We start from the raw sequence: 24,473 nt of genomic DNA on the forward strand, positions 1-24,473 counted from the left end.
TGACCTTAAATTGTTTCTATTGGAGACAGCAGGAGCTGCTCTTGAAGCTGATGAAACGGAAGCAGGACGGAGTAAAACTTTCCACCACTGATTTTTTATTAATTTATTTTTCCCCCGAATAGTCAGATACTCTTTGAAAAGATTCTGCATTTCTTCAGACCTCTCTTTTCTTACTGCTGCTGATCCCAACTGGCTACTTTGACTGTTACACCCTATCCATTTGTTGCTTTAACTGAGTATGGAGTACCCCCCACCCTCAATGTATGTTTTTTTTCACTATGCTGGAGCCCTGACATAGTTGATGTTGTTCTCTCTATTGCATAGCCAGAAAGGATGAGAAGTTGTTCAGAGATCACACTTGTCCTGATGATCACAGTAAAGCATGTCCCAAGCATTCTGTGCTTGGGACATGCTTCACTGTGCTTCTCAGGTGGGTTGCTAGAACATGGAGGCTGAGGTGGAGTCTGTGCAGGCTCAGCTCCAGCTTTTTCTGGGGAGTTTACTTTGTTTAGGAGAGAAAGTCAGCTGACTTACTTAGATAACTTCTTGCTTTTGCAGACTGGAGGTGTGTGTTAGGAAGAAGGAGACAAAGTCTGTTGGGCAATGACCATAATGTTCTCAGTCTTAACTATGTACATCTGTGTTATGCAAGAGGCTTTGGATTGAGTGAAGTACTCAAATCGCTTTCTAAAATTAGTAAGCAATGAACCATCCTGAGCATTGTTGGAAAAAAACAATGCAATTGGAAGAGATCAGGAAAGGTTCCTTTTTGACAATTATTTTTAACAATGTGATACATTTTAGCTGAAAGTTGGGGAATAGCTAGGGGCAAATGGAGAAACATCCCTCCCTTTGGTTAACCTTGCTTGGGAAGTGTGAATCACTGAACTAAATAAAGTTTGTGAAAGATGCTTTGAAAATACTGTGCTACGCCCTATAATTCAGTCAAGAATGAAGAAGGAGGGAAAAGAAAACATCAAAAGTCCCTGCTAATTTTTATATTGTTTCCTGGCACATTTCTGTTTTTTTTTTTTTTTTTTTTTTTTTTTCCCATTATCAAAAATAATATTTTTTCTGTTTTGTTTTGCCTTTTGTTTTTGTCTTTTTATCTATTTTGTGAGACTGGTAATATAACATTAACATTGTCTACAAACAACAACATTAAGAGCAACCTTGTTGTCTACAAACAACAGTGAAGAAAAATGCCAAGAGAGTCCTGTTAGGATTGGAGGACAACAAAGATGGTGTATTTTATTTTTTATTTTTTTACGTTTTTATTAGGGCCCCATGATGTACACATGAAAAATTAATTTCAGAACATGAACTGCTCTTCAGATGGTGCCATTTAAATCTGGAGGATGTTAACATTCCTGCTGCATGACAAAGGTCCGCCACCCCCTGTGTTGATACTCATCCTGCTCAGAGGCAATAACATCTAAGGATGAACAGAGTCTGTGGCACTAAATCCTGCTCGAAGGCTACTTTCATGGATTTATCTTGGGATTTTCTAGCATTCCATGTCAGGGGCAGTTTGTCCTACAGGGCTAGGCTGCATGGCTTTCACTCTTTGCAGGGCTCCAGCCATTTCATTAATGTTTGGATGTATGGGGCAGGAAAATGCATGCCCCTAAGGTATAAAAATGAAAGTTTCGGTGCTGTTTAACAACCACCTTTGTAGCCAGTTGATGCTGTGGGTGAAAAATCACAAACAGTTTGTATGGATAAACCCACCTCCAGGTTCCACTTGTGCTGGTGTGCATGGGGCACTGGGTGCTGGTGGTGGCACATGGTGATGGGGTGGCAGCAGGCCACTGTGGGGTTACTTGTGTAGCACCCCAAGCCTGCTGGTGGCTGAGCACTGTGTTCATGGGGTGTGAAACCCACCCCTCAGTCTGCATGGTGTTAGAGCTTGTTCAATGGGATTTTAACAGGGAAAGTGTACGTGATTTGCTTAACAATACCCCTCAGTAAAAGGAAGTTAGGCTGGAGGGGCTGGGACCCGGGGTGTTGCAGCACTCTCGGAGAGGTACAGGAGAGCAGACAAGGCCACAAAACCAGCTTATCGTCTGCTTTTCCCTTTCTGGTTTGTTGTTTAACCCCTTGCTCCTCCTTGTAAAAACAAACACACACAGCCTGACTCCCAGGTGCTCTTGCTGGTTAAATGCTCCCTGCAGCAGACATGATCTTGGGGGGCCAAGGCTGTACGCAAGCAGGGAAGGAAGGAGAGGGTTTTTTCTCCCCAGACTGCTGAGCTCTTTGGCACTGTTTAGCCGGGGGGCTGGAGTCACACACATGTGGCTCAGGCACTCCCCACAGAGCAGTACTGACCTTTGCAGCTGTAGCTCCACTGTCCCCAATCCTAGTGCTCTCCCATATGGTTCCTGCTATTCCTGCAAACCCATGCTGGATTCTTAATAGCAAGTGGGGAATTTCAATGAAGCCAAGGTCACTCTCCCCTAAAGTCATCTTTTTAATCTGCAAGCAGACCAAGCCAAGGGCAGTGTTTGTGCTGGTGTGGGGGGTGGGCAATGACAGTGTCCTACCACTCCTCATCAGGCACTGAGCACAAGCACGCAGCCTAAACTCAAGGTTTGCTTTGTGTTAGGGTCAGTTTCTGGATCACATTTATAAATATGTTGCTCAGTGGATGGGATTTTCTTTACATGACTTTTATGCCAAAGCTCTTAGATAGTTTATTTTTCTGTGTATATCTGCATGTACATGCCCTTTGTGCACACGTGAAGCTGCCTGCCGTGCCCAGCCCTGAATTGCCCTGTCCCTCTGTAGAGCATGAGCAAGCGCCCAGCACGAGCACAGAAATTTCTATATATCTTTAAGGTCAGGGAAAGCTGAAAACAAATGATTTCTGACAACTCCTTGGCTTGCAGATACGTCAGTAGCACCAAGGCTCTGTGGCCAGCTACGTGCTACTGAAACAACCCTCTTGTCTGGCTGCCTTTTGCTTTAGGGCTCTGGCTTCAGTGTGATGCCTCTGAGTGAGGCTCCTCTGCTGCAAGAGCTGCCTGGGAAACCACAGCACAGCAGGGCTCAGCTCTTGATCTTGGGACAAAAGACTTCATGCTGGCTCTTCCATGCAAAGATGGAGTGCCCTACAGAAGAACTGAGGATTCTGTCCTCCCCCCATCCCTCCCTCTCCCCCTTTTTTTCATCTTCTCCTAAGAAAGAAATGTGGGTACAGTTTGAGGGGAAATGATGTTTGATCTTGTACAAAGCCTAGTGACAAATGACAGCTGGAGGAACATGACAAGGCATGTAAACTTGAGCTAAATGAAACCAATGTGCCAGCTGACTGTTTATTCAGACCTGCCATTGTCAACAGGGACCCCTTTACAAGGCAGGTATTGTTTGCAGTAACAACTGCACCACGAATGCAAATGTAGCTGCAAGTTCTGTGACTTTGTCTCCTTAGAAATCAAATTTAAAAAATCCTTGACCCATCCTTACACGCAACACAGGTAGCATCTAAATACCTACTGACAAGTTTGCATTTTTCAACTTTTAATAATCAAGTGCTCTTTTAATTGCATTGTTCACTTTGGTACTGTTGAAGCCATGTTACTGGCCCAAGCGTATATATCTGGACACCTTAAAGACTGTCACCATGTTTTTCAATATCGCCAGCAAAGCGGAGTGAAGAAACTAGAAAATAGTGGTGTCTGTGTTTCCTTTTTGTAGAACAAAAGGGACAACAACCTTTTGGTTGGAATTAGATGATCTTTAAGTTCTCTTCCAATCCAAACAATTCTATCGTTCCAATTTGGAGCAGGCTGTCACCCTTACTCTTCTGGCTTCCCAGCAAAATACCCCTCAGCTAAGCAAACTATAGCGAGACTTCATTTTGAATGAAATTTGCAGATTTGTAACCATTTACACAAAATACATACAGACTATTAAACAGCATAAATGAAACACGAAATCTTGCATTGAGGCAGTGTTGGGCAATGATGCATACATTCTGTAAAAGTATGAGAGAAATATTCAAGAAGTTTTACTGATCTTTGAATGCATAGCATGTACATATATATATGTGTAGCATACATATATATTTAATTAAAAAAGGAACATCCTATTGCAACAGATCTATGTTGACCTCATGGTCCCATATGAGTACTGGTGAACTGGGTAACAGTTGACTGAGAGCTCAGTGGAATTTGAATCGGGACTAAGTTTTTAATACAGGTAACACACTTCATCTATGTTAGCCAATTTAAAATAGCATCCAGGCTTTGGAAATGGAATCTCCTAAAGTTTATCAGGGAATAATGTGTGTGTTTCCAGTGATGCACACTGGAAATCTGCAATCAGTATGTTTATGATTCCACTCTGGCCTAAGACAGCTGCTTAATTTTGCCATCACTCTATTCTTTTTTTCCCTGCTTAAAACAAACAAACAAAAAACAGCAATAAAAACCCATATCATACTGGTGCCTTCCTTGAAAATGATACCGTAAAATTTAATTGTCTATACAATCTTTAGCGATCTTTTGGAAAGAAGACTTTTCCGAGATTTCTGTGCAAGGAAGAATGTATTAGCTTTAGTGATGAACATTGCCATGTGCAGGATTTTGGCTTGGGAGAGGGTTCTGCCATAAACATTATCTCTTCTTCCCTGTATTGCTGGGTCTACAGAGATCACTGCTGTGCAAGGGTGCTGGTAAAGCTTCCTGCCCAGTCAGGGTGGAGCTGATTTAGGTCTAGGCCTGGACATAGTTGGGGTGCACTGTTCACCCGTTAGATCCCTCCCTGGTGTTACTTAATTCCCAATGTTGAAGCAGAAGCTGTGGGAAAGCAGTCCTGCAGTCTGCTCTTTGAGATAAAGTTTTAATCTCTCCTGTTTTCCTTGGCACTCCCATTGGCTGGGCACATAGGAAATATGTCTGAGACATTTCTGCACATGGCACATTTGTGCAACCTTGGGAGGACCCTGCTTACTATGCTCTGCTCTTTGCTTCACCAGAAACAGTGCAGAATTTGTGAACCTCTTGGGAGCTTACTTGCTGTTATTCAGAAACAAATCTGCTGCTGGCCTTAAGGTCCTCTTTATACCAAAGCTTGAGGCTTGGCCGTTGAAGTTTTTGTGAAGTAATCTAAGAAGTAAAATGTAAGAAGCTGCTCCTGGAAATAAATGGAAATGGAAAGAAATGATATATTTGAGTAGACTGGGGACAGAATGTGCAAAGCAATTTAAACCAGAGCAACAGTGAGATGGTGGAAGATTTGCTCTCAGGTGTTTCCATTTTTCTTTACCAACTTAACACATGAACAAATCGCTGACATTCAGTCCAAGAAATATGTGCCCAGACCTCTGCACATAGTGACAAACTCTCTCAGGTGCTGTCTACACCCAAATTCAGACTCCACCAGCTGCATCTGTGCTTGCTAGCAAAGCATTAGACAAAGTTCCCTGGCCTGCGTAGGCAGCAATTAATTGGTTTGTACATGTTTATACTGGACAGAAACTAAGCCCTTGTTAATAAGAACCATACACGAAAATGGTTTTGGCAAAAAGTCTGGACTTGAAGAATACAGGCTGGAAAACCTGTACCTGAAGTCACCTAAACAAAGCATCTTGTTTCCTTTTGCTTTCGTTAGGTGGTACCTTTGAATTTTTATGATGAACCTGCGAGCAGCATACATGTATCAGAATCAATCCCTGCCCTGATGCAGGCTGTGCTATTGGGGTGAGCACATTTCCCCTGTGTGCAGCCCCAGGGACTCTCTGCCTTCACATTGCTGAGCTATGGAGTGAGAAGCAAACCTCGTGAAGATATGCTTTAAGCACAGCCCCTTCTTCCCTTTATTACTCTGCAGTACTTCAGCAGTTTTGCCAATCTGGAAGGGTAGGATACTGCAAGGTGTCTTCAGTAATGAAGCACATCCCTACTGAGAGCCCAGCTTTAGGAAGAACCTTTGAAATTCCTAGACTAAAACCATGAAGTGCTTTTCTAAAGGTGCTTTTGCTTAAAGGTTAATTCTGCAGTTGTTGTCATCCAGGAGCAAAATGATGTCATCAGTGTACATCAAGTCACTTGTCTCTAGAAGGGTTAAAGCAAAGAAAACTGTGAGTCATTAGAAAGTAATTCCCTTATTTGAAGCACACACGAAGCAAGAGTCCGGATGGCAAAGGAACAAAGCCTCATTCTTTCATGTGCGTTTGCTGAATGCTTTAGTCTCTTAGATAAAGAACAAGTATCTACTAGTGGATTAACATTATGAAAAAGTCAGGATTAAAAAAAAATATCTCAGTGAGGCTGCGTAATCGAAGTTCTACATCAGTTCAAAAGCTTAGGCCAGTAAGCTCCTGGCCACCAACTAATTCATGTATTTTGTGACAAGAAGGCAGAATGCTAATCATCAGGGCAGCATATGGAGGGGGAGAAAGAGAGGGCTGCATGGGTATTCGGTGACAACCGTCCCGACTTCAGAGGCAGTACAGAAGGCTATTAATGTATTCCCTTGCTCTGGCTGAGAGTGCTGACCTCACTTCTAATCCTGCCCCTCCGGGGTACTTAATTTCCAGCATTGCTCAACCCAGTCAGTCCTGTTTAACAATTTCTTTTCTGAGTTAGTCTCTTTGAAGAGGCCCTATTTTCTGTTCAGTGACATGAAAGAGATACTGATGTTGATTATCAAAGGCATGTGCTCCAAACCACCAAGCATCTAATGCCCAAGGGAGGTAATATTATCTCTGCCTTCAGCGTTTACATCCTCCCGCCAAGAAAGATGTGGTGGTTAACTAGCACATCTTTTTTCCTTCCTACTAATTTTACATGAGCTATTAATCAGAGGGGAAAATTAACTAATTCTTCAGCTTGTAGGTCACGCTAGGGCAGCTCTCATCTAGATTAAAAGGACCGTGGACCGGTGCAAAGTCAGCTGTGCTGTACTCTGCAGCCAGGCAGGTTTATGTGTGCTCTTTTCACCCTACTGTACCACAGAAGTCTCACTGTGCTCTCTCAGTGCCCATGACCCATCCTGCCCTGCCCAGAGACCACATATGTTAGCACAACAGCTGGAGGCATGGGTGCCACCACCTGGAAGAAGTCCATGCCACAGGGCAAAGATCAGTCGACATCTGCCTGCTCACCCTGGAGGACAGAAGGTCTCGTGAAGGAGGAGCGAGCTCCTGAGCATTCACCATTTGATGATGAGGCCTGTGGCCTGTCTGCAGAGCAAGCCTCATTGCCTGAGCTTTTAACCCAGAAACCCTCAAAATGACACTGTGGATAGATGGTGTTGAGAGGTGAAAAGGGGGAAGCTGTTCCTCTTTTAAATTAGGATGTTGCTCAGGGTTCCCTTCTACAGGGTTTCCTCAGTCACTGGCTGAGGAAATTAATCTGATTCAGGGCTGCAAAGAGCTTTTTGGCTCAGCTTAATTGCATAAAGTAGTGACAGTTGGCACCTTGCTGAAACTCTTTTCCTGATGCCAGGATGTTTGTGCGCGTGCAACAGTTTGTCCTTTCAAGACAGTGAATCAAGCGTTGTCCTGCCATATCAGCTTTACCACAAAACAACAGCTGTACTGGACACCCCCAGTAAATAGTGTACTTTCTACTGTAGAAGCAATTATCTAAACTCAGTGGCTAGAGTAGTCTTCTCTAACTTGATGTCAATTAAGATTACAGAAAAAAAAAAAAAGTTTCTTTTTGAGATGGGAATTGAATCTAAATCTACTATACTGTGTGCCTCTCTGTAGGAGATTTTTTTTCCTCAGTCTTAATGTACACTCTGACTTCCAAGATGACACAAATAAACAAAACCAGTATGCTGAACTGTTTAGCTGGATCAGCATTTTTCTTCTTTTGCCTATTTCAAGATATCAAAAAATATCGCATTCAAAGAAGTTTGTTTAAAAGATCCTTACAAGTGTGTACACAAATCTATACAGTTAATTTTATTGAATTAAATAATTTCAAGATACCTGTGTGTGTTAATAATGAATGCAATGTTATGTTTAGATAGGCTCATGAATCTTTGCTATAGTATTTTGGCTAATGGGCTTTAAGTTGGCAGAAATGGGTCGTATAGGCAGCTAGATAGATTTAGCACTATTTAGGCTAGGTACACTTTTTGAGCTGAATCCAAAGCTCAGTTAAAGAGAATCTAATATCTTTTAGGTGAAATATGGCCATGTGAGTTCTTATAACATTTTACAAATAGATTGTGTCAGGACACTGATTAAACACTTAGAAAGGTGTCACAATGTGTCTGAGAATAGAATGAACTCGAACTTTTCTACTAACACTACTGGTAGATGCATTATATGCAACTGTTGTAATTTTTGTTGTTGTTGTTATTGTTTTGTTTGTTTCTTTGTTTTTGATAAAGATGCAAATCTACATGCAATGTCTTCTGTAATTATTGCGGCTGGGCAGGCACAAAGGACTTCTGGCAGTATGGCTATCTGATCTGCATGTATTCTTGCTGCAATGTCAAACCTTTCTGCTGATTGATTGTGGACCTGCCCTTGCTTTACTCAGACCTCAGATGTTCATTCCTTCTCTGTAAGAACTGACCCAAAATATTCTTTGATAAAAATTTATTTTGACTGAAATATCAACACTTAGGTCAAGACATTCAAGCTTTTACTATTTACATTTTTTGTTCATTATTTAGAGTGCAAAATATAAATAAAATCAAGCAAGAGTACTAAAGGAGGTTTTTCAGCTCCATACTGCTACCAGATAATGAGTAATCCCTTCATAACTAAACTTGCCAAGGACTCTCTGATAGGAAACACACACACAAAAAAACCATACAACAACATGTTAGAAGCAAATGTTCATGATGTGGCTTCATAAAATGTTTGGAATTGGTCTTCCAGAACAAGATTCATCAGTATTTGCCTCAGTGTTGATTATTCCTAAAGTGAAAGAGCATCACAATGTTTTCAGAGAGTTCACTTCTGGTGGAGACTGATGTTATTCAATTGTGTGTTTATATATATTAATATATTTTACAATGCCAACACTTAGCCCTGGAATAAAGGACAATGGCAGCGGTGTATGCAAGTGTGTATAAAACTGTTCTGATGAGATCTACACTGGGTGGATAAAAAGAAACAAAACAAAAAAAAAAAAAAAAAACAAAGAAAAGAAAACCTTTCCTAAAGGAAAAAAAAAAAAAAAAGTATAAATGCTGTTTTATCTTGATTTGGAAACCAAGTGTCCTGGCTCATCACCAGCATCAGACTTCTGTTATTTTTTGCAACCCCTGGAAAGTCCTACCTTGGACCAAGGCCACTGGGAAATAACTAGAGGCTGCCACTGATACAGAAAACAGGGGGAATTGACATACGGCAGGACTGGAGCTACCTCGACTAAATGAACCTCTGTTCCTCAGTCGTGACTTGGAGGGAGACATGGAAAGAGCTATCAAATAGTACAATCCCATGCTGAAAGTAGGGAAGGCCTATGAAGACAAATCCACAGAGGTCTGAACTTAACGTTAAATGCCATTATAACAATGGGTGATGTGTTTTCCAAACAATCCCTTTTTGCACTAGGAAAGTAAGTCTTTGTTGTAGGATGCTCTTAGAGTTCAAATAGTCCATGTTCCAAGAAAAAGCAGGTACCTTTACCTCATTTTCATGTGACATATTACAAATATCTAGATGTTTTCTGATCCAGATAACTTCACTTGAGCCCTATAGGTGTATGTAAAATATAAATATTTCATTTAAAAATATATAAAAATTATAAATGCTTTAGCAATTTATCTTGCTTTGTGCTTTTCAGACCAGCTGTGAACTAATTAAAGTGTTAATCTATATAGCTCTTATGCTGATAATAGCAGAGTTATAACAGAAAGACTATGTTTGCAGCAATATTGTTATTAACATGTACATATATTCACTCCTCATGAGACAGAAAATGAAGAATTTTTCCAACAGGCAAGCTGTGCAGCCCTGGATAGCTGTATGCTCTTATCTTACATAATCTGCTGCATAAAGCTTGTTTTGAAAATGAAGAATTTTCTGGGATAAAGTGCTGATTTCAAGGCCAGTAGCTTTGTAAGAGTGGAACTCACTAGCACACCAGCATTTCAATTTCAATGATATGCACACAATTTTGTTGAGATCTTGTGCTTTTTGGGGACAGTTTTTCTGGAATTTATTAATTTGGTGTTTTCTTCAGGCAAAATACTCAATTCCTGATCTCAGTACCACTGGAATACGTGGATCTTTGATTAGATCTCTCACACATAATTTGGTGCATGTTGGCCTACTGTGAGCAGGCTACATGATAATCACGTGAATGTTATGCAGATCATGCCGAAGTGAAGACTGTGAGTAAAACAGATTTTCTAATGTTTGGTGGTATCTACCTCTGTTAGATCGATATGGTCAAAATATCCCCCATATCCTCCACTTTTTTGTAATTTGACTTGTAGGCAGTATATAGATTTTTCCACTGATGCAATTTCCACCACTGAGTGCATCCAGTTGTCTGAGTTAGGCCCATTTTTGATCACTTGATTGTCTATGAATCAGCTGATTAACCACCACAGTCAACGCCACCCATTTTACCAATGGGCTGGGTATCTGCAAGCAATTACGGAGGACATTCAGGCAGAGTATGCTCTTCCCTAGAATGAACTCATGTTCTGTGGAAGTTCCACATCATTTTTTTCTTTCCTTGTACCCTTGTCGTATAATTCTTGAGTCCAAAGGATGTCTGAACTATAAGCTGTAATCACCTTTTTCATTACAGCTCTGCCAGTGACCAGCACCCTGGGAAGTGTCTTGTGGAGTTCATGGGAATGTAATGTAGATGTTTAAAAAAGTCACAGTATTTTATCCTGATTGTCTTGGTTCTCTGGCTGTGAAATTTTGCTGTTGGTCTGCTCAGTGCTCTTAGACAATGCTTGATTCTTTAACGTGATGGAAGGAACAGTAACTGAGTTTATTTTTTAGTATCTTGGGTTGTTATAACAATTTCTGGGGCCAAGTTCAGCCTCAGAGAACATACATCCCCTGTGCCCTCATGTGGCTAAATTCACAAATAGTTAAGGACATCTGTGCTACTTAATCTGAATAGATTTTTTGACCTTATAATGAGGAAGGCAGTTTCCTCTTCTTTACTCCCTCCTGAAGCCAGATTTTTTTTCCTGGATTTGTTCATATGACAGTAATATTCCATCATCATAAATTTCACTTACAGTGCTGTGCTTTTTCATGCCAAGCCTCCCTGCAGATCTTTTTGCCAGCTTCTGTTATATGATTTATTTTATCAAATAAACTTAGGAAAGTGGTTTGAAGGATCCATACCAAAAATCATGATTTTTCTGAGCCCACTTTCCCTGTGCTTAAATTGCTGGGGTGAGATATTAAAAAAATAATAATATAAAAAAATAAAATCATTATATAATTTATTGAAAACTGGAACTGATTTGGATAGTCCATCTCCTTCCATTACGCTGCTCGTCCAAGCTCGGCAACCATCAGAGAAATGCTGGTGGTCTTGAAGATGAACCAATATGTTTTTCCAGTTGACAGCTTTTGATTTGAGACACAATTGGCTCTATAACTCTTTTTCTGGGCAGAATTTTTGCATGCAAAGCAACAAATACAACCTGTGGTCAGAGAGTAATGTAACCATTCTCAGTCAGCTACTTCATCCTTATGCTATCATCTTTCAACACTTCTGTGCAGTACAAAATGACACTTGGATGGTTTCAAACAGATTTGTTATTGTCATTCGAATTATGACACAGCTGAAGGCTTTGATCAGCACAGTAGGCAAAAAGGCTGCTGGCAGTATGGAGAAACCAATTAAATCCAAAAATGCTCCTAAAATTAAAAGCTGTAAATCCAAAATTAATCCTCTAAGCCCGCTGATCCCGTACATAATTCTCAGTTATGATCACAACACTTGAAGAAATAGTATAGCATATTAATACAGGAACCAGGAATAAAATCACGTTCCATTTCTAAGTCATCTTACACCTTGCAATCCTATTCCCACCCATTGAGATGCAGAATGGAAGAATAAAATGAACAGCAATACACTACCACCTCTGATGTGTTTGCTTATTAGAACAAGACTGGCTGGGCTGCAGACCACCACTTTGGCACAATTATTAATGTGATCTTAAGCTCACACCTCTTACTTTGCCACTGATCCAGTGAAATCTAATTCAAGAGTGTCTGAGTAAAATCAGAGTGCAAAGCTCCTCTGGACTCCTACACTAAACGTGGGAAGTGCCTATAAGAAAGTGAAGATCTAGATCAGTGTGGTCTGTGAAAATTGGTGTGGTCCATAATCTTTCACAAATGTGACCCTGAGCAGGGAATGGAAGAGCAGGAGGAACAGCTCATTCCTGGTAAACTCCACGTGTTAGACATCTCCTGGTATACCCATGTGTGCTAAACCACCATCAGACTCTTCTCGAAGAAAGTAATGTCATCTTGCAATTGTATCCATATCCCAAAACAGCATCTGTCCCCAGTAATAAAAACATTTGCCCACCGTGAGCTACAGGCTGGCTTTTCCTGCTGGGTGTTGAATTAAGCAAAGCCATACTGCCATGGGATCAGAGCCAATGAGTTTCTGCTACAAGTAGCCTGCTGTTTCTCCAGGGTGGGCAGGAATGAACCCTAGCCCCAGGGGAAGAAAGGCAGTGGGGCTGTTCTTAAGGTAGGTCTTGCACAACTGCAGGAGGAAGAAGAGCAGCTTCTGTGTAATCAGCCAAGAGAGAGGATCTCCCAGAAGCAGCCAGGCTATTGGCCAAGAATTTTTTTTCCTGGTGTTTTATTCTGCCTGTGACCACATCTGAGTTGTCATTTCAAAGCAAAGTCATTCAGTCCTTCTTCTGGGAGAGAGCTTACCCCTGCGGCGTCCTTCTGTACTGCCTGCTTGCCGCTGAAGCCCTCCCTTCACAGTCATGCCAAAGCCTTGCTGGTGACCACATGCACGCTATTGCCTGCAGTTATTGTAAGAATCAGTTGCTTGCTTGGGGCTGAAACAACAAAGTTCAACCTACAAATTCAGGTAGCTCCTCCTCAGTCCCCAAATCCTCGTGGAGGAAATTGCGAGAGAAGTTTGGCCTGTGTGTGATGTGTGCCTATGGTGTGTCCCGTTTGCTAGCACAGCAAGTGCCCTGACAAGGTTTTGAAACAAACACTTCAGGGGCAGAGACTAGGGAGGCATTCATACTTAACGCTGCTCCTGCACTTTTTCAGTCAAGGCAGATGTCAAGTCTGGACAACAGAGCAGTAGAGAGCATTGGCTCTTCCAAGCATTTTTACATGTTTATGAGGTTCTTAGGGAGAAGAGGGCTCTTCTCCTTACTTGACCTGTTGTGCCCCACTGCATTTCCGTTGACTGCTGATGAGCACAAGGAGCTGCCCTTGTAAGCAGGCAAGTGTTCAGCCAGGCAGCCTTGCTGCTTGCAGTCCACCTCAGGGCTTGAAAGTTTCCACAGGTGTCTTCACATCATCCCCAGTGCTCATCCTCTTGTCTGAAAGGACTAGAAGCCTGTGAGCGGCTGAAGGGCAGGGAAGCAACGAGGAGAAATAGGAGGGGAATAACAGATGGACTTTGAGATATGAAAAAGGGAAGGTGGAAGTGAAAAATGATCCATCTGCAGGTTTCCCAGGCACTTTACCTGTCTCTGTGATTGCAGACTGTCCTACCAGGTACTCAGGTACTGAGTACTGCTGTGTCACTTAGACTTCTGAGCAAGGCAGAGGAAACTAGTGAGGCTGAGGATACAGCTGTAGTCGTTAGCTCCACTTTGATAGGGGAGGTTAACATGCAGATGTTATTCACTGTCCTTTGCATTTCTTGATCTTAGAGAGCTTTCTCTCAGGTAAATAGCGTTGACTGCACCTAAGGTATGGAAAAGTACCATAAGTGGGTCCTATGGGGTGAGAGGTGGGTGAAAAGAGAGCTTGAAAATGATGTAGGAAAGGAGAACAGAAGCCCATTGTGAAAAGATGGGTACTGTACTGGCTGTACTTTGAGGAGAGTTTCATGATATTTACTGATTACAGTCTTACCCCTCAGCCCTCTTCCCATTTCATAGCAAAGTCCCGTATGTGCTCCTACTCTGAGTTCAGCAAGCTCAATGAGTGAATGAACAGTTTATATGCAGCATGGAATACTAAAAACAAACTTTCATAAATGGATTCTACTCTATAATTGTCCAATTAAGAAATTGCAGCAGCTTTACAAATCAAGTGATACTAGGCTCGGGCAAGCCAAGAAATCGAAGGTACAGCCAAGCCATAGTGAAACAAACCAAAAAAATAGGAGATCAGCCAGCAAGGCTGACTAAATGCATAGAGTATGAAAAAGAAAATACATAATAGATATATGAGGTCATTGTGGCCGCCAAGAAATGGTGCCAAAATATCCTTGCTGGCTTGACTTCCCTTGGCTCAGACCTAAATGTGGATGCTGAGCTGAGCCCAGACTAGGCATTCAGTATGAGCCTGGCCTCCTCCTTCAGTGGCTCAACAGCTCATCACTGAGCTGTTTTTGTTACGGAGACTGCTTGTCCATAAAGACAAAAAGCTGAAAGGTCTGATCTGATCTCCCCTCATTGCCCCTGCAATGAAGCCACCTTTCAAGGTTTCATCGGGATCACATTCTGATCACTATAACTGATGTAACAGCAGTAATTTCCATTTCTGATTTTTCAGCTGTGATCTTAATTCTGACAGCTAGAGCTACTGAAAGGACACAGATCTGGCTGTCTTCTTCATTTGCTCTTCTCCTGTCTTGCACCAAATGTTGTAGGTTTTGAAAAATGTCAAATGTATGGTGAATGTTCCCAAAGGTTGAATGTGTTCTGAATATCAAATTGAGGTGAAATAACTTTTTTTGTGTGTGTGTGTGTTTTTAATTTCTTTAATGAGATCCCTCATCAAGCCCCATAGATGGCAGTAGGTTAGTTTTCTACAAGGTATTTTGTTCAAATACCTGTTCATTATGGGACGTGTGTTTTTCTATCCAAGTAGAGAGAAAAATCTCCTGCAGGATTACCTGCCCTGAAAGGTAAAAACTAAGTACCATTCTCTGAGGACTTCAGTCAAGGATTGAGGGCATACCCAGGGTATTTTATAACTGTAGACCAAACTATTGACCAGATGCTTTACTGTGAATACCAACAAGTAAACCACCTCCGTATATATCAACGTATTTTGTATCTGATATTGGGCTGTCTCTAGAGTCCCTCAGCTTCCTGCTCCTTCTGCTTATAATGCTTGTTGGCAAGAGCGTTTAGTGACACAAAAATAGATAAGAAATGTCAAAAAAATAAAAAACCACCACCCTGATTCTGCAGTACTAAGTTCTATGGGTTCTTTTCATTGCTATCTAAAGGTTTTGGATGAAGGCTTCCCTGAATTAGAAATGAGTAAGAAATGTAATATTTGGCTCTGAATACAGATTTTATATGCCTCAAAAAAGAAGGGCATTTAGATGTGATTCTTATATGCCAAACAAATGTTAAAGTGATTAGGATTACTTATGTGATAATTGTTTTTCTGCAGGGCAAAATGGTAATTGGAAAAAACAAGAACTATGACTGATCTTTTAGTTTGTAATTACCTTTATAGATACACAATTGCATGCTTGGCTCTGGCAATTGAAATTGTTTTCTTTGCTTTTCTTTGTGCATGTTGCCTGTAATTACTGCATCTGCGCACAGAAGACTTTGTGTTGTTATTTTGTAAGACCAAAAGGGCCAGGGGGCCTGTAGTTTAGTTGCTGGATAATTTCAAAGAGATGTTGAATACAAGATAATTCCTAGGGAATTGCCTTTTTTGTTGATTTGCTTTCGTTATATTTCTTCTCCCTCTTTCTTTCTTTCTTTCTTTCTTTCTTTCTTTCTTTCTTTCTTTCTTTCTTTCTTTCTTTCTTTCTTTCTTTCTTAAATGTTCTTAAGGGTGTGGGGTGGGAGGAGAGATGGCAAGAGTTTACTAACTTATTTACTACTCACAGAGGAGTTCAAGTATTTCTCCATCTGCTCTAAGTATTGTGGAATGTTGTTAACAATTGTAAATTATTTTATGCTTATTTTGCAATCTGCTTGAGCTGCATGACTGAAATCAGTGGTTGTTTTGCTATTGTCATGGCTGGGTGGAAGCTGAAATCTTAAGTATGTGATGCCGAAGTGTACTTCCCTCTTAGTCACACGCGGGGCTTTCTTAGTCCCACAGACAAATTCAGTAGTACCTCCTCTGACTTTCTGAAAACATAAGAATGGATGGAAAGGACTGGTCAAAACATGAGGGTCATGACCAAGGGTGGACAATTCAGCGATGATGATGCCATCCCAATGCTTTGATTTTCACTTTCCCTTGTCTTACTTTGAACATTCAGAGTATAGAAGGATTTTGTTCTGTGATCCAGCTCTGCATAAAAGACTTGTCCTACACAGTAAATGTGTTTAGTGGCATATTTATTCAAATATTTTGATTTTTAATTTTCTAGTAGGAAAGGCCCCTTTTACAGCATTCTGGCATGGTAAAATGATCCAACATAGATATTATTTTTAAGGACTCCTAACTGATGTCTAGACTTGTATCACATTTATATGCACACATACTTATTTGTATATAAGAGAAATGCTATGCATTAGAGCTTTGCTCATTTGGCAGAAGAGAACTCTCCTCTATAAAAATGCCTTGTGTGCCGTTCTCAGCCAGTGGAATAAACTCCCCCAGGAACCAAGGTCCTGCAAACTGCCTGTCTGCCTGCTTCAAGTGCAAAGCTATTTCTTTGACCTTGTCTTCTCTGGTACAAATACATATTAACATACATAACAACAATTCAAAACAATCCCTTCCAAAAAAGACACTTCACTGCTCACGTCTCTCTTCCCAGGAGAATGGTGAGCAAACAGATGGTATGTGCCAGATGTTTGTCACATGGGAAGCTCTCAGAAGCTGCTCAGATTCTATAGTGGAGACTGCAGTGTAGGAACGTGAGCACAACAGGGGAAAGATCAGAGAACCACAGAATATCCTGAGTTGGAAGGGACCCACAAGGATCATTATGTCCGACTCATAGATCCCCTATTGCTGCTTGCCAACAGTAAGCAAATCTTTTGGTCGGGATTTAGGCCTTTCTTTGCCAGAATGTCCTTCTTACACTCTGATAATTTTGGTAGTGTACTGCATTATCTAATATATCCCACCCTCCCTTTGGTTTATGGACAAATGGAATATAAATGAGAGCAAGGGCAAGCCCCAAGTCTTCTCTTGTGGACTTTGAAAATATGATCCCAGAACTAAGTTAAACTGAGTCAGACATGAGTCTCATAAACCTAGGTATCCATCATGAGCAATTCCATGGACCTCCAGCAACTACTTCCATAACTGTATCTCAGTTGTCAGGTGAGATCAAACTCTGTAAATCTGCATTTGCTCCTCTCATCAGATAAGCATTATTTATAGGGTTCTTGTCTCTTGGTTTGTGTTCATGTAACACAGGAGTAGCTCTGCTGACTTCTGTGGAGCCTCATGAGTCCTGCTTTGTTTCAGTGCTGCACCTCTGAAAGCAACAGTTTTTAGAGAGAGTATCCTACTTTCAAAGAGGATCCAGACTGTCTCCATATGGGGGAAGTGCAGATCAGTTGCTGCAGGAGAATTTGCAGTTTTTCTCATCTCTTCATCTGGACCTTGCTGTGTATTTATAAGGACCCCATGCGTGAAGGACGATAACTATCATACATAATTTTTGCCCTGCACTGTCTCTCCTGCTATTTTCTCTAGGTAGATTTAGAGGATTTCTAAAACTAGAAATTCTGAGGAGACATCTGGTAGCCCTTGGACAACATGGAGGAAGAAACTAAATGCAACCAGAGGCTGTGTTTGCTTCTCCCCAGAGCAGCCACTTTGGATGTGCTGGTGACAGGTGGAAAGCCGCAGGCACCATGGTGCCCTGTGGGCATGGGCATGGACATCGTGGGCTGGCATGCCTGGCATCTTCCCAGCCAGTGACTCCCTGCCTGCAGGACAGTATGGGGTAAACACCTCTAGGGAAACACAGAATTCTGCCCAAGGCTATTGTTAAGTAGTATGTGGCTCTGTGTTATCTGTGAAGCTTAGAGTAGCTTATCTTTCATCTCTCTATGTACGTGTTTCTTTCTCTTGCCAGACCAATGTTTCTTCATCTGAAGGTGTGAAAAATAAACCCCTGAGTAGATATGGATAAAATAAAAGCACACCAAAATCCCAAAATATTCAGTGAAAGATTTTATCTTTTGTTACATGGAAAGATGTCTCCAGTCTGGCTTCAATAAAGGAATAACTTAAAAGGCAGAAAAATAAGCAGTAGAACATCAGCTCTCACTTCAGTGTGTAAACTTTGGAAAGGCCACCTGTCAGATCCCTGGTGGAAAGCAGCATTTTGTTTGGCATCTGGCTGATTGCCACGATGAAATGTTGAAGTGTTTGGAAACTTGTGGGACTTTCTTCAAAAGGCACGCTTCCCCTCCCCCTTTCTCTAAATAATTAAATCTTAAATGTTCTGGCTTGCAGTTAAGAAAAGATAAAACACAACTGCAGGATTCTTTCAAACACACTAGCTAATAATGTGGGGGCCTTTCATGCTATTTATTTTAGCTTTCCTTGCATGAAATATGAAAGAAATTGCCTCAGTGTCACCTTAACTTTTAATCCCAAATCACCCACAGATTCTGATCTTGGTAAGGACGAAGTAGATTTGAAGCAGCTCCAGTGAAATCTGACCTCACTGCAGAGCATCCCATGCTTATGCCAGTGTAGAATTGGTGTATGAATGTGATCCTGACCTTACCAGTCTTACCCTGTCACAACTTCTCTGAAGCTTCTCCAGATTTCGGTGACTCACACAAGCTACCCTCAGCAGTGTACTGGAAGTAGAATGAGACACACAAATTGTCAGCTGGGTGATGTATTGTCAGGCAAAAAGATAAGAGTTTCACTCAAAGTCCGTTTGATGGCAGGCATATTTTGCTCTGATCGTTTGTCTGACTGTTTTCCCTAGTGTTACACTGTGTTGTAGGGTCCTGTTGGAAGCAAGTTGCTTCATGATTCCAGTACTTTCAGGAATGCAAAGCTCCAGATTAACACCATCTGTTGTTTGAAGATAAAAGTGAAGACATTGATGTTGGTGGCTAGTTCTCTTTGAAATTGCTGTTCTTTTAAGTAGCAGACACTACAAAGCTACTCTTGCACCAGTAGATATGCATGGGGATCCCAGCAAATGAAAATGTGGTCTTGAAAAATTGAACCCAAATTTTGTTACTGTTACTTGCATTATAGAAAAATCTTCCTATTATTCCCTTACATTTCTTACAGGCTTTAATGCTCACAAGGAGTAGGGAAATGAAGGTTTCTGGGCCCAGAATCACCTTCAGCCACAAATCACAGATGGGGCTGCCAACATACTGGCCCCTCCTTGATGTCCCTCTAAAGATGTCTTGAGGCTTCCTGGGAGTGAAGCATGTGGAGTCATGTCATTTGCAGAATGGAGATCACAGAGCAGAGCCTGTGGAGAAAACTGTGGACTGCTGAAATATTTCCCCTTGATTTCCAATGTGTTATGCATACAGAGCACCAGGCTGGCTGCTGCTCCTTTTAGAGATCTAATGCTTTGTTTTGCATATGTGAGTTGGAGGAGTGTAGGAAAGAGTCAGGAGGTGAGTGATCTCGTCCTGCTCACTGGTCAATAAAGCTGCAGAGAGAAATTAATTTGCTGCAGATATTCAGCATGGGCTAAACCAGGAACAAGGCTGTAATTCTACAGCTGTCTCTGCACAGGTCAGCATTTTGGCCTCAACTCAGAAAGAGTCCTCCAGGTGCTTCTGGACAGTGCCCAGCTACCACTGGGAATTAGCATCAGATACAGACTACTCCAAAAAGGCATTTTGAGTGCAACCACACTGCACAGAGCAAGGAAATTTAGTTTACCATATAGTTGTGCTGTGCCAGTTGGTCTCAGGGGCAGAGTGGTCCTTGAGCAGAGATGGCTCATTTTATTTACCATCACACAGGAAGGTTGAGAAGCTCTGTTCTACTCCTGGAGCAGCTCAGTACTTAATGACTTGAGCCTTGTGGCAGGGTCACTTCTGAGCTGCATGAGATATTTCCTATTGTCTCCCATGAATTACAAGTCAGGTTCAACCACTGTTAATCCCTTGACCTCGGCACTGAGGAGATTAGCAGCATCAATTTTATTTGAGATTCAGGGAGTTGAAGATGCAGACAATCAGGTAGTGATCACCAAATTAAACTTGCAGGAAACAGTGATGTCTTTACCGACACATGTTGAACTTCATCCAAGAATCCTGGAGTCCCATATCTACCTCTGTCACACATCTTCTGATGAAAATCTGTTTTTAATCTTTTAATATCAAGTTTTGAAATTCTCTTCTGTGTTTTTAGTGAATCCATTAGTTTAAAGGGGAACTTTGTCCAAATAAGTGAGAAAGTCCTCCAGGACATGACTAGTCCTCATAGTGACATTTCCATTACTTTAAATGAAAGCAGGATATTTCATTGCTACAACACGATTTAAAATCCTTTTGCCTGATGGGAAAAAAAAAATCAGAAGAAAAAAGGCATTCATCACAAACAGCCTTGGTCTGATGTATTACAAAACAGAAAACACTAAGATACCAAAAACATGGAGAAAATTTTTCACTTTAGTGTAATCTCTTGCCAAGTATCAGGATCCTTACTCAGAAAAACACAATGAAACTAGTGAGAGTTTTAAGTCCAGCTTGCAAGGATTCATCTACAATTTCCTAAGTTTCCTAAGAGCACAAATGTCTTCTGGGTTGTTTTTTCGGTCTCCAGTGGAAGGAAAGGGCTGCAGGTTTACCCTCATCAGCCTGCTGTCCTGCTTTGACTCTGTTTTCCCCTCAGACCTGCAAAAGGAAAGAGACATCCCAATCTCCCATAGCTGTCCTTCAGGGATGCTATACTGCTACCATGTTGGATGGAAAGCTGATGGATGGCTTAAAGGACTTATTCCCAGTTAAGGATTTGGAAATAAGCCCTGTGGCATGGTCCCTGGAGAGAAAGTCTGTCCTCCTGGTGGAAATAATATTAATAATAAATAAATAAAATTAAATTAAAACAAACAAACAAACAAACAAACAAACATAAGAATCTGTGTGAGGGTATTTTCTCACAAAGAATTCCTTCTTCACAGCTCCTTCCTGTGGGCTTAAACTACAATGGGGATAGTTCAGGACACTGTAAATGTTGATACAATTGAAGGAAAACAATAATTTACTTTGCTTTTTCCTGTCATGGAGTCATTTCTTCATGCTGAAAGTGATGATTGAGCCCCTAGCTGAAGAAATCCTGAATACGTAGCAATTCATGTTAAGGAGCAAAACAAAAAGCAAAATCCCTCTTTCATTTGGGCATGGCGTTTTGGTAACTTTTCAATGTGCTGTCATCTGGTTGCAACAAAGACCTCACATTTCTTTTCAAAAGCCTTCCTTTTGACCTTGTGCTAATTAGAGTACATGTAAAAACAATTGCTAATTAAAATGCAGAATAATCTCTGTTTCAGCTAAGGGACACATTTCTAAAAATAATGAGGAATGGCACAAAGAAATACCAAGACAAGACAACAGCTCTGCATAAGCTTCTTGTGACTTGTGGGTGCCTGTGGTTAGTCTGCAAACTTGCACACATTTTTCTGACCTTTATGAGGTCATGCATTACTAAGATCACTAGTCATATGCCTAAAAAGTAATATGTTTGCTTTGTTTTCAAATTAAGTATGAGATACATAACTCCAGGACACATTTTAATTCCCATCGTACGGAGATGAATACATACTAAGATTCATTACTTGAAGATACTATTTGAGGATCTGTTGGACTTTCATATGTTAGACAGTGTGCACATTCCAACTGAGAGTGTGTAATATAATTGTAATATTTGTGGACTTCCCTGGCATTGTATGCTACTGTATACTCTTGGGGTTCAGTAAAGAGACCTCCAGCAGCTCTCCACCATGCTTGTTAAACATTTAAGATATATGAACACCTAATTCCTATTCGGATTTATGGGAACTTGGTCCTCATAGGTAGTTTTAGTCACACCACAGTGATTGTTACAGTGACAGCACAAGTATACTAGGGTCCCAGTCGTTTGAAGGATGAGACCAAAAATTCCCTCAGGCAAAACCTAGCTGTTTCAGTTATTTGTATCTCTTCTTTTATCTCACTTCTGTGACAAGTAATTCTTCATGACTTTCTTCTCACAAGTTGCCTATGAAATAGAGTGGTGCTGTCTAACTTCTGCTCATTTCATGAGTGGCTGAGTATATTTTTGACTGGGAATTGGGCCTGAGCAGCCTACGTTGTGATTCAGAAAGCCTGTGCATGTAGGAAGAATTTGCCATCACCTTGTGTTTTCATTTTAAGCTTTCAAGTAAAGATAGCAAGAGGTCTTTCCTTAACCAGGGAGGACTACAATGACTAAGCAAAAGCAAACAACAATGCAGATCCAAAGAGCTACCTAGTATCTCATGGGTTTGGGCCATATAGGAGCTGTGAGAGCTCAGTATTTCACAGGACTGTATTTTCACCTATCTATCCCACTCCCTGGACTATGTGATAAAGATAGGGGGACCCAGGAGAGTATGGAGCCTGAAAGCAGGTGGTTGTACCTCAACCAAACCATTGGGCCCTGCCTGCCTGGAGCATGCTCCTGGTAGTCTGAGGGCCAAAAATCAGTTGTTAGAGCAGCAAAAATGTGCTCTCCTGAGTCATCCAGGGATTTGATCATGGGCTACTTAGGAGCAAGCAGGAAACCTCAGCTCTTTTATGCATTTACAATCAACAGTAGACCTATTCATGTACTAAGGGACTGGCAATGGTGCAAAAATCCCCTTTCCTGTCAGTTCATGGCCCACATGAATACAGAACTTGCGAGTCTTTCACTTAATGCAGCACTGGCGTTAAAGATATCTACAAGCAGCATGTAGCATGATCAGGAGGAAAAGCAATGTTACCCTAAAGAAGCAACTTACTGCTAACCTTTATTGCATCATCTGGTATGAAGACTGGAAACAGCCTCTCTCAGATGTTTTAAATTCACGAACTGAAACTCACAGCGCCTCAGGCCAACATTTAAACATGGCAAAAAGGCAAATATTTCTGACCCCAACTGGTGAACAGCTTATGCCCTGAAGCATGATGACTGATGGGCCTCATTTACTTTTATCCTCATTGGCATAACTGCGGATGCTATTCTTACACTTATAAGTGTCTAGCCCTCTTTTTAATCTCACAAAGCCACTTGTTTTGATAATATCCTGCAGCAGGATATTAGGTCGTACACTAGTACATTTTCTAGAAATCAGAGGCTTGTCAGATAAGATTAAATAAATTAACGTGAGCATTAGAAAGCAAACTCCTGCCCAGTTCCCTATGTTATTATATCCCCAGAAGTCACAACACAGTTGCAAGAAAACAGGATACTGATTTTTATCTTGGAAAAGAAAAGAAAAAAAAATAAAAATTGAGGAAGAGAGAGAGAGAGAAAAGGGACACATTGGAGACACATTTCACTCCAGGTGAGCCAGCTTTTTTAGCAGTTAAATGTAACTGAATGTACTAGGACAAATAATCAGATCATCAGCAAGAGTACATTGAATGCAGACTTTAAAAATTAGAAAAAGGAGTACCCACTGTCACAGAACTACTGGCCAAATCCATGCTTAGTTCACTTCTGTGCATGGCATTCTTGGCCCTTTCAGTGTTTATAAGGCATGGAATATCTATTCTTCCATGGCTCTTTTACTTTTTTTGTTTTGTTGGTTGTTTCATGCAGAGATTAGACAGATTTTTTTGCAGCTTTGCAAAGGATGAAAACAGAAAGACCTAATCAGCAGTTAGCCCTTGCTCAAAGCAGGTGTAGTAGATGTAGAAGAAAGGGACTGGGGAAAGTACTACTTTCCTCTTCTCCCATCAGAAAGCTCGCTTAACTTCCCTGGTAGATTCTGAGGCTGTGAGAAGATTGCTCATGGCCCTTAGTATCTTCTCTTGTAATAGTCAAAGATGAGACAGTGCACAAAATGGGAAAGCAAGATACTATCCCATTAAATAGGATAGTATGTTTAATGAAGCCAACCACTTTCCACAGGAATTTTCTAAGCACTTTAGATGGACAAACATACTGCACATAGAGCCTAGCTCCATCATGGAATGTATATTTGTATATATCAAAATTTGTTCAGCATTTTGACCTAAGAAAATGACAAACAAAAAAGGTAAAGACCTTCAGGCACTGTTTTCCACTTCAGATAGTCTTTATTTAGAAACCCTTAACAGATAACACCACTGGTACACAGAGAGACGGAGAAACTGAAGTATACATAAGGTGAATAGCACCAAAAAAAGTGTCATTCAGTAACCAGACAGTCCTGGTGCAAAGAGGTCAAAGTTTTAAAATAAAAGGTTTGGAAGGAAAAAAGGCTCCAGGGAGAAAC

The sequence above is a fragment of the Anas acuta genome, chromosome 2 (assembly GCF_963932015.1).
Source record: "Anas acuta chromosome 2, bAnaAcu1.1, whole genome shotgun sequence".
Lineage (NCBI taxonomy): Eukaryota > Metazoa > Chordata > Aves > Anseriformes > Anatidae > Anas > Anas acuta.